This window comes from Zonotrichia leucophrys, chromosome 20 (assembly GCF_028769735.1).
Source record: "Zonotrichia leucophrys gambelii isolate GWCS_2022_RI chromosome 20, RI_Zleu_2.0, whole genome shotgun sequence".
Taxonomy (NCBI): domain Eukaryota; kingdom Metazoa; phylum Chordata; class Aves; order Passeriformes; family Passerellidae; genus Zonotrichia; species Zonotrichia leucophrys.
The window spans coordinates 2,912,611-2,929,926 of NC_088189.1; the positions used below are offsets into that span (position 1 = coordinate 2,912,611).

At 45.7% G+C, this 17,316-nt stretch overlaps 1 long non-coding RNA gene across 1 annotated transcript in view; it reads right to left on the bottom strand.

The window, feature by feature from the left end:
* LOC135456199 (uncharacterized) overlaps positions 1–16,859 on the bottom strand; it is a 47,768-nt gene extending 30,909 nt beyond the window's left edge. The window contains exon 1 of the long non-coding RNA XR_010442473.1: positions 16,760–16,859. This is a non-coding gene — a long non-coding RNA (uncharacterized LOC135456199). The remainder of the gene's footprint in view (positions 1–16,759) is intronic.
* Positions 16,860–17,316: the final 457 nt, after the last annotated feature.

Sequence of the window (17,316 nt, forward strand, 5' to 3'; positions counted from 1 at the left end):
CTGGGCAACATCCAGGGAATGTTTTGGAACCTTGAGGCAAATTGTGGACACTGGAGCCACAGCCTTTAGTGGTTTTGTGTGTCTTTAATATTGCAATGAGATCTGAACTGCTTCAGATCCAGAAAAGTGAAATAGTGGATTAAAACCATAAAGGAAGGGGGCACAAGGAGGTCCTTGCACTGTGGCATACCCCATCCCTTTTCTGGGATATACTGAGGAATGGATGTACAATTTCTGGACCTTGGGCAAAAGGGGGCTTTTCTAAAGCACCTCTGCAGAAATATCACAGCTTATATAATCATTTCAATTAGTGCAGTGCAGTCTTGCTTATTTGGACTCATGTGATTACCTGAGAACCAAGGCTGAATTAATTCAAAAGGAAAAAAAAAAAAAGAAAAGTAGGTGTCTTAGAGCTGTGGAGAAGAGTTCAAGGGAAATGTGGACTTCAGTGATTTCCCACAGAAACAGTTCTGCTGTGTTCTCTTCCTCACCAACTCTTTATTTTACCAACGTATGGTGAAGCAGCTCTGCCTCAGTGGGGATGTGCAGCTCTCACTGAGCTGTGCTGGCTCCCTGGGCTGGAGACAGCTCAGAGTATTTTAAAACAACAACATTCATAATTGCACTACATGAGGAATCAAGACTAATACAGAAGAGTTACCATAACGACAACACCTCGACATGGTGCAAGCACAAATACCTTACACATCCCTGGGAATGATTCAGCCCCATGTTGGGTGAAAAACATTCATCCTTTGAAGAACAGACCACTGAAAATGGTGGGGCCTGAGTCATAATTTTGTAGCAGGAAATCTGTCTATGAGAAAAGGCTTCAGAAAATGAATTATTAGAATTTTATTGCTATTTTACCTACCAGTGGCTTGTTAGCTACTGTAGAAACTGTCATCCACTTGCTGGCTGATGAGTCCTACAACTCAGCACACGTGGAAGTGTTTCATCATACAATGTATGGTAACAGAACTGAGCTTTGAGGGGCTCAACACTGCACAAGCAGGAAAAGCAGCAGGAAAATTAAAAAATAACCCCATCTTCTAGAGCTAAAGCTAAAGATGACCCTAACATACAGAAGGAAGGGAAAGAAAACACAAGTCATAGTGGCAAATTACAGATTAATTTCATAAATATGTGCTTTCTTTGAGGGAAAAGTGTGGCTATCAAAAATGTTCCAATTGGAGAGAGATGTAGTGGGAATAAAGATTAGGGGGAATAGGGCAGGGAGGAGAGGGCAGCAGGGATTTATGGAAAATGATGAGGGTGGACCAAGGGAGGTGACTCCACCAGATGATCTAAGACAGACCTGTTCCTCCATTCTCACAGCCAGCAGTGGCAGCTGCCTTCACAAACCCCTTCCTGACTTCCATACTCAGAGTTCTCAGCTGCAGTGCTCAGATAAAATACCACATTCCAAAAGACCATTTGGCCTTTTGAGGTGTTTGGGGGGTAGGAGTTCTTCCTTTTTTTTTTTTAATGTGAGACCTTTTGTTGATGTTCAACATTCTGCTAGGTAGTCAAACACCACAGAGTTCCTTCCCCTTTCAAGTTTATCCTTCCACCTCCTGGGCTGTAGCAAGGTGTGCTGCTCATCAACTGAGCTGCACCAAATATTGGCTTCCACTAAAGAATGACCCAATAGGGCTAACTCCCCTCTTCAACCTCTGCATCTTCATCATTCCTCTTCACTTTGCAACTTATCAGGCCTTAAGTTTCCCCTAAATTTCCATTAGTGTTGTTTTAATACAGATCCTGGTTTTTTATTTATCCCCAGAAGAACAGTGCTTCATTTTGCTTACAGTCCTTCACTGCTATCACAAAAAAGAGCTCAAGTGATTTCTGCTGTGCTTGCTTTGATAGTGATATTCAGCAACCACATTCTTTGTGTGAAAGAAACCCAGGAAAAGCAGTTTTTCCTAGCATTATAATTTGTTATAGTTAGGTGTTAAAGTTTTCAGCTGAGCTGCTGGTGATAAACACTGCATATGCTCTGGGCTGTGTAGGTTCCCACCAGATTTTCTTTGTCCAGGTTAGAAACACAGGAGTTTTAGGCTCCCACTGCAGTTAATGGAGAGGAAAGGGGTTTTTAGGAGCTGTTATTTATCCCACTTAAACTGCAAATCACTGTGAGGTGTCTCTGTTCCCCACCAGTGCAAGGGTTCGCAGGCAGGGCTGTGCCAGCTGACACAGGTACATTTTAGGTGGGGTGCTGCCTGCCCCAAGCTGCTCAACACCTCAACAGAGGAGAGAATAAGTGAATAGGAAAGAAAAGCAAGAGTAGGCAAGGAGGCTTGGAGAGATGAGGCACTGCCTGGAAACCACACAGGGCACTGGGATGGAAAGAGAACCCAGATTTCTTTTGGAACCCCCTTTTTGTGCACTCTGTACCATGGGGCTTTTGCTCTGTCAGACAAAAAGAACGTGACCCTGTGTTTCCTTTTTCTCTTCTCTTCCAGTAGTTGCATGTTAATTAAGCTCTTACATTTTTCCAGCGCAACTGTAAGACCAGAAACCTCTTAAGTCAGATGGAAAGAACTAAACATTTCAGCCAGAAAAACAAGCATGTGGGAGAAAAAAAAAACATTGTGCAAATAAAATTGCTGAGGGGAATACAAAAATCACATGAGAAGGGCAGATAGGGGCATTGTGTGAAGGATAAGGAAGGGGAGTTAGGAACAAGGGAAGGTTTCTAATTTTGTTTTGTAAGCACAGTTGGGGAACCATTATCACTGCCACTCCTGCCCTGCTCCCAAGGTTTGTGACACAAACATTTTGTTCTGCACTCTGTGTGAGGGTCCCACAGCCCTGGGCAGCCAGGCAGGGACAGGAGGGAAGGTGGGACTCGGGGGTGGGAGCCTTGCCAAATGGATCCACCACAGACACAGCAAGGAGCTCTGCTGCCCACGGCTGACCTACCTCAAGAGTTTCTTGCCTCTCTGTTCCTTTTGCTCTGGAGCTGGAAATTTCTGCCTAATTCATTGTGCCAAAGGCCAGATTAGCTCTTTGTGTGGCTATGGAGGCAGAAACCTCTAAAAATTATAATTAAGGGCTAAACTGATTATTTTATATGACCTGATCTGATTTTGAAAATAGCCCTTCCTAAGCAGACAGTCAGACTAGATGACCCCCACATGTCCCTTCCAGCCCAGTAAAAGCTGCAAAGATTCAGGAAAACAATTCTTTTGTCCTGTGGACTACAAAAATAGCATTTCCAACAGTTTTTCTTTCATTATGAAAAAAAGACCTAGACAACTCTCAGGGGCCCAGCAACCCTAAACAAAGAGAGGGTCTCTACAGACACCACCAAGCTCTTCAGAGCCAGCTCAGCCCTTCATTCTCTGCCCTTGCTGTGGGATGGCATCCCAGCTTCTCCTCTGAAGCAGAAAACCAAAGCCAAGTGAAAGGTGAGCTGTGGAGGTGCAGACCTTGCTGCTGCTGCTCTCCCACTGCAGTCAAGGAGTGCTGGTTGCAACACCAGACCAGGAGAGTTTCTCCACTTGTTTTGAAATTGTCTCGGCTGGGAACACACCCCAGCCTGCTGTGTCATTGCTTGGCTGGGTTTATAAACTGCTCTGCTGGGACCTACAGGTGCTCAACACCTCCACACACTGAGCTGGAACACAGATCTGTGCCAGCTTGTGCATTGAGGCTGTTTTCCCTTGCAGCTGCTTTGTTTGAAACCCAACCAAGATGGCAATCCCCCAACCCAGCCACAGTGGGGTGACACCAAGATCCCCCCTTAAATGCTGTCTAGTGAGTTAAGTCCTCAATAATGGGAAAGGATCTCTGCAGCACAGAAGAACAAACTTTGCTCCAAAGAGGTTATCAATGGGACCCCAGGAGAGCAGTCACTGTGAAGCTTTACTTCATTCCAGAAATGTTTTGGAAGCAATTACTTCATCTTGTTCTTTATTCACGGGATTCACTTAACTGATGACATTATAGCTCAGTCCATTAAGTAAATGGGTTATATATTTTCTCCAGGTTTTGAGGAAGTAATGTTGCAGTTTGTGTCACTATCATTGTCAGCAGTCAACAGGGACAGGGACTCTTCATTTGTTTCATGAGGTTTACCTCTGCTGAGATCTTAAATATGAAATATCTGGCTCAGGGTCTTTCATAACGTTTGAACAGGATTTTAAAAACATAAAAATAAAAACATAAGAAAGCAAGTGTTATTTTCACAAAAATTCCTGGCAGCTGTACCATTTATTATGAGAGGAAAACGGAGCAAGAAAAATTGGCATGTCATTTCTTAAATGAATTTATATCCTCATTTCCTTTAGAAAATGAATCCCTGCTCCATCTAGCCATTTTCCATCCGTCTGCAGGGGCAAAGTTTGCAGAGCACAATTGAACTGCTCCATTCTAGCCCAGGCCAGGGTGCCACACATGCCTTTGGTAATCAGATCCTTCCCACCACTGCTGCCGGTAGCTCTTGTAAAGGTTTTATTTTCCACTGCAATGGGTTTTAAAAGTCAGCAGCAGCTCAGAAAATAATCAGGGACACATGACCAAAATTCTGGTCACTGTGGCCAAAATGTCCTTCTAGGAGGGCTGCAGGAGCCCATGTGCTGAGAACTGACTCGAGCTGCATTTGTGTCCCTGTGCCACGGGGGGAACGTGCCAGGTGTTCCCTTTTCCTTTTGTTGGTTTTTCACCGATATCCAAGGAGGAGAGGCAGCAGGATGGGGAGGAGATTTGCCAAAAGATAAGAGAATTTGGGAGCCAGTAAAAAGCACTGCTTTCAGGAGCTGTCACAGAATGCTGTCACTCAAAAGAAGTTTCGCACAAAATCTCCAAAACAACCTCTTCCTCCTCCACACTCATCCGCCTCCTCTGAGGGGTGGTGGTTAATATACTAAATACAACATAACCACTTGGAAAGCACTTTTCATTTTGAATCACCTCCTTGCTATTTTTGCAGCCGAAAATACAGACTGGTGGAGCTGATGTCATTAATCTGGTACGCACAGGAACAACTTGGGGAGCCGGGGTTGGAACTCTGAGGAAAAGGAGGCTCCTGGGAAGTGTCTGCTGGGGAAGTCAGGATTGCAAGCAGTGCAAATGCATCACAGCCAAGGAAAGGAAGGAGAAAGAGGGTAATAGCACTGTAACATCATTTCTGGTTGTCTCCAGTTTGTGTTTTAAACCAATATCAAATTAGGAAAAAGGAAAGGAGAGGAGGAAAAAAGGGGAAGCATTTCATTTGCCCCCAACATAAAAGGTTTTGTTTTGGATACAGACTTTTTATTCTGTTTGTCTGAAATCTTAAAAAATACCCAGGAAAGAAATTAAAACCCCCAGAGTTAATTCAAACTGAAAAATCAAAGGCTCCTGTTTCAGCAAAAAGCTCGCTGGGACTGGGTGGCAGACAGGGTGGGAACGCCAGACATCAGTGCCTGGAAGCCTGACAAGCACAAGGGAGGGCCTGAATGCAACAAAGCTGGGACACGAAACCCACAGAATCTCCTGATGATTTGGGTCAACATATGGCTCAACACAACATCTCTGGCCAACCTCGACGTGTTTCAGTCTCCCGGGGAGCGTGTGCGATTTTCTCACATCAGAGAGGAGAGCACTGAGGGCAGTGGGGAAGGAAAGCCTGCCCTCACTGTACCTGCTTCGTGTTCTGTATAAGTGGGGTGCTAAAGTGCTCTTTACCCAAGCAACACCTCACCCACAGCTCCCCTGGATCTGCTCAGAGAGTGTCCTGATGGGTATTTCAGGTGCTGCACGAGAAAGCAGCACCACAGGTGGGTGCCAGGGGTCCCCAGTCAGGACAGTGTGGGTGACACATTTCCCACTGGCTCTGCACGGTGGCTGAGTGCAGCCTGGTGTCAATGGCACTATTATGATTTCACCCAGCCTCGCCGCTCTGGCTGCAGTTTCCCTGATTCCCTGAACAGCAGGGAAGGTCTAGACTGGAGCTGCAAAGATTTCCACATACACAACACACAGACAAACACTTTTTTTTCCCCCCTGTCCTGCCAGTTTCACCAACCATGAGAACAATCCACAAAGTACATGAAGGCTCTTTTCCCTGACCTGCTTGGCTGGCTTTTCTTAGCTGGTCTGAAAACCTAAACACAAACATACAGAAAACATGTTTGAGCCTCTCATAGAAGAGTTAATCTCTGGGAGAGAAGAAATGTTGGTATCAAAAGAGCAGAGAAAAACAAAAATGACTGTGCTAAGGAGGAGAGTAACTGTGGGATGGAGAGGGACAGGTCAAGGCTGGGACTAGATATGCAGGAAGAGAAACTTGCCCAAACACCAGTTGTTTTTTCTAAACAGGAGACAAATATCCGCACTCGTATCTGAGCTCCCCTCCTGTCCCTCTCACGAGACAAGGGACAGACAAACACACCAGGGCCAAAGCCTCCAAACACAGGGCACTGCCAGGGCACACAGCCCCACACAGGCCCCAGAGCTCTGTGCCCTGCTCCCCTGCCATCCCTGGAGCACAGGAGGGCAAGGAGCTGCACCCAGGGCAATGTGTTCATCCAGAAGAGAATCATGCAGCACTGACTCTGCTCTGTGCTGGGTTGGGATCCATCCTTTTGCACCAGAGGAGCGGACAAAGATTATTCAAGCATTACAAGCCCTGCACAGTAGTCCCTGTAGGCAGATGTTCTCCTGCTGTGTACTTTGTGTCTGCACTGGTGAACCAGAAGCGTTTGAGAGCTCTCAGTTGTGCTCTCAGCTCGCTCCTCACCCAGGGTCAGGACAAGCTGTGAGTCTGCAGAGCAGCTGCCTCCTCCAGGGAGGAGCCATGGGGAGAGGAGGGCCAGGTGGGAGCAGCACTGCTGCCCTCGGGCCCTCGAGCATCTCAGTCTGGTGAGCTTTAGCTGGCTCTGCACAGAATGAGCACAGTCAGATGTGATAACAGACAGATGTGATAAGCTGAGCCCTGGCACTGCTGGCCTGGGTGTTCTGAGCCACCAGGGAGCTGCTGAGGCTGCTCCAGCTCCAGGGGCTCACAGCATCCCAGGGAGAGGCCACGGAGCTGCTCTGCCAGAGGATCCCAGGGGCTGAGCCCTGCCTGGCACTGCACCCTCTGGGCACCCAGGCTGGGTGACTGCTCCAGGGACCTGCTTCAAAACCCCCAAAGACAAACAGAACAAGCAGCAAGGTCAGAGGCAGCCAAAGAACCCTGCAAAGGTTCCTGTACCCACAACAATCTAGGAAACACAGCCATGACCAGAGGCATTTTCAACAGCTGATACCATGTCAGCAGACTTGGCTGCTTTTAAGATAATTTCCTTAGAAAGGATGATTTTGGTGTAGGCAGCAACACAAACAATTTGAAAATAATCCGACTTTTATCAGTCTCAAGGTTTAGAAAGAAAATAAAACAAAGGAAAGGAACAAACACTCCGCGCACAGATGAGAGGACCTTCAGGAGGACACAAACAACAGCTGCACTTGTTTGTGTTTGATTTTCAATTTTTCTTAAGAAAAAGTAGGCATGTAAGAGTGAATCTTATTAATGAAATATTGATCAAAAATAGTAATACACTGTAATAGGAATAAACCATTCAATCTCCTGTTGCCACTGATTTTAATGAAGTACTTTTCTGTTTTGAGACTCTGAAGTACAAAAGCAGAAATCAAAGATTTCTTTTCCCTGCCCTACTTGGTGTGCCATTCCAGTCCAGTGCAGTTGTTCCAGTTATTCTTAAAATACCCTAAACAAATCAAAATCCCTTCAGGAAATGAAAGTTAAAAGAATACATATTTCTTTTAATGATCCCCCCTCCCTGATAGGTTCAACATATTTGTGTCAGGTGTTACCGTTGGCATCAGCTGCCATTGTATTGGTATTTGCTTTTCTCTTTTAGTTTGCACAATCCCTATCTCACAATGGGCCATGCCAACAATTTCCATGCTGGAAAACACAGAAATAAACACGGGAACAACTGTTCTGCATTACTGCATAGCGACCAGAGAAAATTATTTTTCCCCCCTCTTCTTTCCTAATGACTCACACCTTCCAAAATCACATAATCTAAATTCCATGTAACCTGCTTTTTCTCTTGAAGTCACTTCTCTCTTTTTCCCTCTCCAACTAACCAATGTAGTAAGAAAAAATTTGCATCTTGGTCCTTTTTATTCTCTTTGATAAAAATTATCTGATCTCCATGAGGTGCTATGGAGAAAACCTCCAAAGGTTTAAATTCATTTATTTGAAGCTTAGCTGAACCTTTAAACATCCCACCCTTCTGCCTAATCCCTCAACAAGCTCACATTTCCCCTTTGCCCTCCATGGGCTTGCCTGCAGGGAAATACCTTCCCAGAACAGCTGTACTAGAATAATTAATCCACTACAGATAGCCAGTAAAATATCCTGCCTGGATATTACTCTGGAATAAAACTGATTTTCTGGAAGCAGCTCTTTGTGCAGCCATGGCTTTTATTCCAGAACCCATGGAGGGTTTATCCAGGTGCAGGTGGCACAGATATTGTGCCACAGTTGTGCTGGGACATTTCCCTGCACACTGGGAAGGACGATCCACCCAGGGAGGGTTTGGGAATGTGAACTGCAAGAACATTCTGGGGTTAGAACTGGGGGGGTTCTCCTCCTCCCTGGACACTGGGATTAGAGCTGGGGCCATTCTCTTCCTCCATCACCTCTGCCTTTTGGCAAGTCCTTCTCACCCTCTTGCTTTGGTTTCCATTTTTTTAGTAGAAATCTAATACTGCTTTGGGGATTAATTAATAGATGAATATAGAGAGCCTGAAAGTGTAAAGCACTACACAGGAGTTAAGTGTTATAATTAGGAGCAATTCTGATCTTGATTACAATGAGGTAAAGCTGGAAGTCCTATACCACAGCAAGATTTAAACTGATAAAAAAAAAAAGATCAGAATCAGGGTCTTATGATTTTAAATGTAAACTCGGGCAGATTCCCTGCTGAGTTACATCTGCAACTGTAATAAGATCAAGGAACATGACAACTTGTCATTTCAGTAACAGATATAGGGAGAATGCCCTTTAAAAAAATTAAACAGGAAGGAAATTTTTAAAGTGTTTTCTTTGGCTCTGAAACATATGCCCAGGGAGAAACTGTTCTCAGCAATGCAGTGGATCTTGAAATATTTACTGGGTCTGGCATTTAACATAATCTTTCTTGTATAAACGATATAGAAAAAACACATATTATCTTAGACTGCAATCTAGTGTGAAGATGAGATGATATTTTAATAGAGCTGCATTCATCAGCTGTAACAAGAGAGGAAATGTGCTCCAATCCAACATGCCCTGTGGGCAATGTAAATAACAGGGACCTCGACCATCAGATAAGTGCAGCAAGGGGAGGCAAGCAGAGGGACAGGGACCTGCCAGGGAGGGAAGGCAGAGTGGGCAGGGATCCTCCCCTGGCCAGGTGTGGCACCCAGTGCCCCTCACATCAGGACCCAGCCACTCACTCCACTCATCCCAAGGGTCCTCCTGGAAACCTGAATTTCTCACTTGGCTTGCAGTGGGATTTGCATGTCTAGCCCGTGACACCACTCTTTTCAGAAGTAATTAAACTTTTAATTACGCTTCTTAATAGGCTGTAGCTACTGCTTGGCAGTTCTGTTTCTGTCCCTGTTGGATGCCCCTGGAGCTGCCATGAAGCTCCAACTGCTCTTCCAAGGGGTCAGGGTGTGCCCAGCTGAGCTTACAACACTGGGATCACTTTGGGCAGTACCTTTCAGAGCCACCGGAACATCCCTTCAAGATTTTTCCAACACAAGTTTGGAGAAAGAAGAGTGAAGACTGAAAGGCTCAGATACTCAACAATTTTAAAACTTGCAGACAGATTTATTCCTGGGAACAATATCCCAACTTTCCTTCAAACTAGATCCTCAGGTACACTGGCAATTGTAGGAAAAAAATGGAAAGTCATCATATACAGGCAGTAAAACTGCAATATACACTGTCCAGAGAAGACTTGTGCTGGAGCACATGCTGTATTGAGAATCAGCAAATCAGAAAGACAGTGAATTATCTGTGACCTTGGGCGAGATGTTTAATGTCTTACTGGTTCAGACAGGCAGAGTCACACTCACACCAAAACCTCCACAGCCTCCCCAGTCTCCCTCTGTGCAGCAGGGCACAGGGCTGTGAAAGAATGACTGAGTGTACATGTTTGGAACAGATTCTAAGGAGGAAGGGGTCTAAATAAAACATCAAGAAGTTAAAGGCAGCTCGTTGTTTGACTTGTCCTCAGACAGGACATCTGAGCAAGATGCAGCTGGATCCCTCAAGCTTTTGGCATTCAAAGGACCCCTGACCTTCCCAAAGTAGTCCCAAGACTCCCTTGCACCCATTTGCAGAGCAAACAAAAGACCCTGAACACTGCCTGCTCATTGATTTGCATTTCCTTTCCTGGAGCTTGCCAGCTTGTCTTCCTCTTGAGTGGGAAGACAGGCAAGGTTTTTATTATTTTCCAGTCACTGCTTGATGCACCTGCTGCAGGGCCCATGGGCAGATGATGGAGCACAAGCTGAGCATCACTGAGCTCTGATGTCCAACAGTGCCAGGATCTGTGGCCGTTCCCAGTCATTCTCTCAGAGACAGCCTTCACTCAGCACATTTCAGATGTACAGCAAACACTGAACACCTACAGCAGCGCTGATACTGCCCTCCTGAACCTTCAGCACCCTAAATCTCCACCAGGCATCACAAACCTGCCATGTGAGAGGCTGCCCTGAGGCTGGGCTGCTCTGACCCAGGTGGGCCACAAGGGCTGGATGGGCTCAAAGGCATCTTCCCTTTTCCCTGCCCTGGCAGAGTCAGCAGCCAGAGCACTGCCAAGCATGGTTTAGCTTTAGCTTGAACATTAATCATCCAGCTGGGACTGTCCTTCCCTCCTGGCACAGCAAAGCCACGTGCCCTGCCGCCCTGTCCCCAGGCACTGCCACCCTCAGCACTGGGATGCTGAAGTTCCACCTCTCCATCTCCATCCCAGGACTGGCCCTTGACCTGCACCCCCAGCCAGGCACCAAAAGGCAGCACTGAGGGGCTGTGGTTGGTCTTCCAGTGACCACCAGCACTTCAGCAACTCAGGTCCTCATTTCAGACTGCTGATTGCTGCTAATGCCCGGACACTGCAGCCCAGCTGGATACACAGCCAGGGGACAGAGGGCAATGCCTCCATTTCATATCCTAAATTTATCTCGCTTTTTAAAGCAAGGTCTGAACCTCCAAGGTTTTGACTTCTTCAGATTCCCTTGTTATGAAGTTATGAGAAAACATTTGTGGTCGGGTGATTTCCTTTTGCCCTAGACAGCTGTCAAGAGCAGCAGAATGGCCCAAGGCAAAATGTGATGTGGGTGTAAGAAGTGTCTTAAGCCAATAAGTTAAAGCCATGGGTTAGAAAGCCTGGGGAAAAAATGAGCCAATAATTGCTGAAAATCTTCCTATTCTGCTGCGTTTATTTAGTCAAATTCAGTGGCCCCTCTCCAGGCCTTCAGCCTTCTCCACGCCTTGGAAAAAGAACCTTATTAATCATTTTGCTTCTATTGTTTAATTATCCTGAGCATCAGCAGATCAGATCAACGCTTGGCTCTTGCACACAAATCCCAGCCCTCTCAGGCTGCAGCATCCCAGCAGCTCCCACTCCATGGACAGCAGAGGCCAAAGTACTGAAAGTGTTTGCTGCCCTTATGTTGTTTGGAGTAAAGAGGGATTAAAAATTACACCCTGCCAGGGCTGCTGGAAGACTCATTTGATGAGTAGTCTCCATCAAGAATGGATGAAAACTGCACCAAATGTTAAAGGAAAAGGAGGTGGAAAAATGGATTAGCAACACAGAGACAATCACCACAGATCGTGTTTGTTCTTTTTGAAAAAAAATAAAATTCAGTTTTAATGAACACATGCACATCTCATCTCCAAAAAAATATTACCAACTGAAGGAAAATCTGTTTGAACAGTCACTGCTTTTAGTGGTATTTGGGGGAGGAGAGGGTTGCTGGCAGCCAAATTGAAAAGTTGGGGGGCAACAGGGCAGGAGGGAAGGGGCATTCAGAGTTAACCCAACATTTTTTCCAGCAGCAGTGCCAGTGAAGAGTCCCTGGCTCTGGGCAGAGCTCCATCCCTTGCTGTGCACAAACATGAGCCCACACAGTGTCACAGTGGCTGTGTTTGGATTGACAGAGGCTGTGCTTCAGGGCTGCCCTGGGGGCCTGGGCACTGCCTGCCCACACAAGATGGGGTTCCAGTTCATTATTATTAGTTATAACAAGAGCAGATTTATATTTTAAATATCTACATAAAGACTGTTAAAATCCAGCTTTTGCTTCCCCTGCTAAATGACTGTGCACTGACCTGCCTCTCTTTGGGGGCCTCAGTCTGAGTCTTTCATGAGGCATTCACTGAATAAGGCTGCTTGGTTATCAGGCAATATTTTATACCAAGACTGAATCTTTATTTAATAGGCAGAGTCTTCCATTGATTCATGCAGCCAGCAATGGTGACTAAGAGAGCTGTGAATCATTGACACCTGTTGGGTTTGAGGTTTCTTTTCACTCTTTACAACCTCTTCCTTCTGCTCCCCTTAAACACATACTTTTTTCTACTTTTTTTTTTTTAATACAAAGAATAAAACAAAAAGGCTACTTTTTGGCAGTATCTCTACAATTGCAGTAAAATTGGTATCTTAATACACGCCATACATGCAGCTATTTTGGACTCGTCTGCAAATCCCTAAAGCCATCCTATTTACCTTTGTTTTTTTTAATCAGAGAGGATATATGAGGTGAAGTCAAGCATATGGGCTACAAGAAAACAGTGTATGACTCATGACAGCCACTCAAAATTTAGCTATTCCTTGGCTACCTTGTACTTATACAGAAAGATTCATCCTTACCTTTAGCAGGGGTCTCACCCTTTGATGACCCTTTAGGAGCTGTGTATGGCAGGCAATGAATCCCCTGAGGAGCCTCCCTGGCCCTCCAAACCAGCTTTGCTGCTCTCACCTTCCCTAATCACCCTCCTGCCCAAGGAGATTATGAGCATCAGGCATGAAGCCATGGCCTCGTTAAATCAAACCTGACTTTTACTGTTGGTGTCACTGGGGCCAGGGGTTCATTACAGGCCCTGTTTCCCAGCCCTGACTAACAACAGACAGCTTCACCTGGGATAAAGCTGGGTGATTCCAGGATTTAATTCATTAGTGGGACATGATTCCACACCGCTGATTGCTTCTGTGGAACTGTAAGACAAATAAAACCTAAATATTTGAAATGCAAGCTCTAAGGCCACTCAGACCAAAATCACGGTTTCTTTTTTTGTTGTTTCTTTTTTTTCTTTATCCTTTCCTTCACAATCCACCTTTAAAATCTTTTTCCCTTGGAGCCTGTGGAAGCTGCCTCCCCAGGGCTCTCCCCTATTGTGTCTGTCCTCATGCAGTCCCTTTGTAATAGCCAAGCTGTGCAGTTGATGCTCAGGCTGAATCAGAAAGCAGGTCTGTGTCTGATCTGCAAACATACCTCCAGCCTTATTTCTCTTAATGTATTCCAGTCTATGCCTCATAGTTAAAATCTTCAATTCTACCACTCTCTCCTTTTTACATGCCTGTTTTATTTGCACAGTCATTTCACAGTCCAGTTGTTCTTTCTGGTCAGGTGGCCTATAAAATATTTCTATTACCAGTTTACTCTCTGAAACATCTCCAACTGCAGCCCATAATGACACAGCAGCCCCATTCCGGTCTCTCTCAGATCCCCACTTTCTAAGGCTAATAAATCCTTTTCCTTCACAAATAGCTCTCTCTCCTCTCATTCTTTTCTCTTGCTCCCCAAACAATCTAAACAATCTCTACTCTTTAATGTTAATACCTCTGTTATCTTCTAAGGAAACTGCAGTTCCATCCATACCTATTTCCCAATGGGCAATGCCCACGTGCACAGCCCAGCTCCTGGCATCCTGTGATTGTATTCCTCCCATTCCCTGCACAAATAAAACCTTTTCCTGACCCCATCTGGGACTGACACCTTGCTGTTCTGAGCTGGGCAAGCAGGGCTGGTTCTTATTTCTCTCCATCACCCTGCAAGTCTCCCCTTCACCAACTGCTTCCAATTTGTGTGGAAGATGATCTGGTTAGAGGCAGGAATTTCTACTTTTTAATGCATTTCTTCCACTGTATCGCATGCACACATTTAACTGACTTCCCCACTCCTATTGCATAGGCTACCCTTCCATCTGCATTGTGCTGGGAAGATGAGCCCAGTGCTTGGGGTTGACACTGTCCTTGAGGTTTTCACTCTGCACCTTGGCCTCCAAAGCCTGAAATTCCTCCAGCTGCATTTCCTTAGCACACATTTCTGCCTCCTCCTCCTGTGCAAACCCTGTGCAAGGACACTGCAGCACTGCCCCTGAGCTGTGCTCTGCCCTCCTGTTTGGCCTGCCAGGAGCTCCACATGGGGTGTCCTCAGCAAGGTTTTCTGAGGCAGCCAAATGAGGCACAGAGCTTCCCAAATGGAGCTCAGAACGCCCCTGGAAGCTGGGATGTCCATGTTCTTTTGTCATCACTGATATGTGAAACCATGGGAAACAGCAAATCCCCTCACACTGGGGAAAAACAGGAGCCAGGAGTGGCTTAGGGTTTGCTCTCATGTGCCAAGGTGTTTTTAAGCATCAAGCCAAAATTTGAGGAAATTTACTCTACACTAAACGTAACTATGTTAGAAAGGAAATTTGGCCTCAAAATTATTTGGTCCTAAGGTGACTGTAAAATGGGATTTAAATGTATTTAAATGATCTTGAGAAAAGCTTGGGAGAGATGCAAAGGGATAGAGCCAGCACAGTTCACAGCACCCAGCAATCCACCCTGCTGCCTGCTCCAACTTCTCATTTGCCAAAAAGGAGGAGAAAAGCAATTTCCTTCTTTTTCTCTTCTGCAGCCGTGTGACTGGAATCTGCAAAGAGCCCTGTGGGGCCCCCTGTAATCCAGGGAATCAGCAGCATTCAGCACCACAGGAAAGCTCTGGTAATGCAATGGTTGTTTCTGATCCAGGCACCCACACCCACCACTGTCCTACCACACACACCCAACCAAGCAGCCAAATGTCCCCACTGAGCCTGGGATGCTTCTAGAAAGCACAAAGCCCAGGTGATACTGCAGGATCTGGAGGAGCATGGCCCTGCAGGAGATCCCTGAGACACCCTCGGCTGGAGCACTGTTCTGCAGTGCTGGGACTGGAGGCAGGACTGGAATTGCCAGCTCTTGGCCCACTTGTGAGCAGCTGGGAACATCCAGAGCACATCTCTTCCTGTAAATCTTGGGAAAAGTCCCGTTGTGGTTTCCCCATCCCTGGTGTTGACACATGTCCTTGGGCCTTAGAGCAGTTGGACTTGGACTTAACTGGGTCAGATGGATCCCACTTTTGCCCTAAGTCCATTAGTGTAACACTTTAGTCTCTCCTCTTGCAACTTCCAGTTGACATTCCTGAAGTTCTGGGAATCTGTTTTCCTTGTAAGCCCAAAAAAAGGCTTGGAAGAAATGTAGATGTTTCAGTAGAAGTTGTCTTAGGTAAGGACTGATTTGTGCCTCCCACGGGCGCATATCTTGCATTAGGGGTCAAATACAAGGCTGGGAGTTAAGAACTCTTAAGGGTTTGATCCTGATCCTGACACTGATTTTATATGTGGCCAAAACCAATTAATTTTACCTCTTTAGCTACAATTTTTGTCATCTGGAAACTTGACTACTAAAGATAATCCAAACCCACACATTTTCTGATATTGAATTTTCTGACAATCATGCAGTACTCTCAGGTAGAAGGGTGAGTTTATTAGCAGCTATCTTGTCACCCAATAAAGTAGAATTATTAAAATGTATTTCTTCTGTCCCAAACAGAAGTTTCTGCTGTCGTTGACAAGAACAGAGGCAATACAGCAGGAGAGGTCATGGGGCTCCAGTGCCCTACAGTGTCCCCACAGCTTTGTGTGACACGAGGAGGTGAACTCAGGCTGCTCCCAGACACAGCATCTCCCTTCCCAGCTCACTGCACAGCCTGTCTCCATTCCAGAGCACTGAACCACAGCTCAGCTGCTGGAAGGAGTCGCCCCAGGACACTGCCAGGAGGAGGTGCAGGGCTGAGCATCCCTGCCCAGTCTGTGCCCTGCTCTTTGCCCTTCTCTTGTGCAAGGGGTACAGTTGGCTGAAAAGCACAGCACGGTCCTGCTGGGCAGGAATTCTGTGCAGGGACCCCAGCATTTGTGGAACACGTGATATAGACACAGCTTTGCTAGGTAAATGATCCAGTTAAACAAGGTAAATCAACAATGAGGGAGAGAATGAGAAAATTATATTGACTGTAATGTTTACAAACACTCGTCACCTTCCAACTCAGTGATGAATTGGTAATAGTTTTGCTGGAAGAAAAGATCCCTCTTGCTTTAAAGACAGCTATTTGATGAGACACGAGGGAGACAATTAAACATTTAATTCAGTTTGACCTGCTCTGTCATTACAGCTCTTTGTTTCCCATCTCTTTCTTTTCCTCTGACCTTTAGGATGTGATACTTGGTGGGTTGTTTTTTATTTTTTTTTTCATTTTATTTTTGACCAGGTCAAATCAAACAGATCCTGCTTCCCAAAGATAACATGACCACGGAATATTAATGCAGCCTCCCCCTATTGTGTCCCTGTGCCTCCCTCCCCCCCGTGCCCCCAGCCCACACCCCACACACCCCCTGCCTCACTCTCATTTGCACAAAAGCACACCGAGTCCCCTCTCAGCAGCCCACCTTGAACAAAACACTCCAGGACTCTCGAAACAGCAGAAGTGCTAATCAAGCAGGGCCCTGTGCTCTGTGCTTCTGCAGTGGTTGCCTGGCATAGAAATGGGCTGTCTGGCCGCAGCTATGAGGTAACGTCTGGCTTTTTTGCCAAGCTGCAGAACTAGTCAGACACTCCCTGGAACAACATTTCTTCAGGAAAAAAAAAAAAAAAAAAAAAAAAAAGTTAGGCAAGAAATGATCTTCCAGAAACTTCCTTGCATCTTTCTGTGTGCGGGGATTTTTTTTTTTCTTTTTGGAAAAGTTATATAACCAAATTACTTAGAATGCAACGGGTTTCATCAGCTGATTTTTGGGCAGTAATCTTATGAAACTGATTTCTCACACTTACTAGGCAAACTGGAAATTTGGAAAGGGGAAAGAACACACATACTCAAAATATATACACACACAGATGTACCCCACTCTTTTTCCTGCAACACTGTCTAGATCCACCAGCTATTTTTGGATGCAACCTGAAATAGAGCAATAGAAATTCAAGCCAGGCAGCGCTAACCTGCATCTGC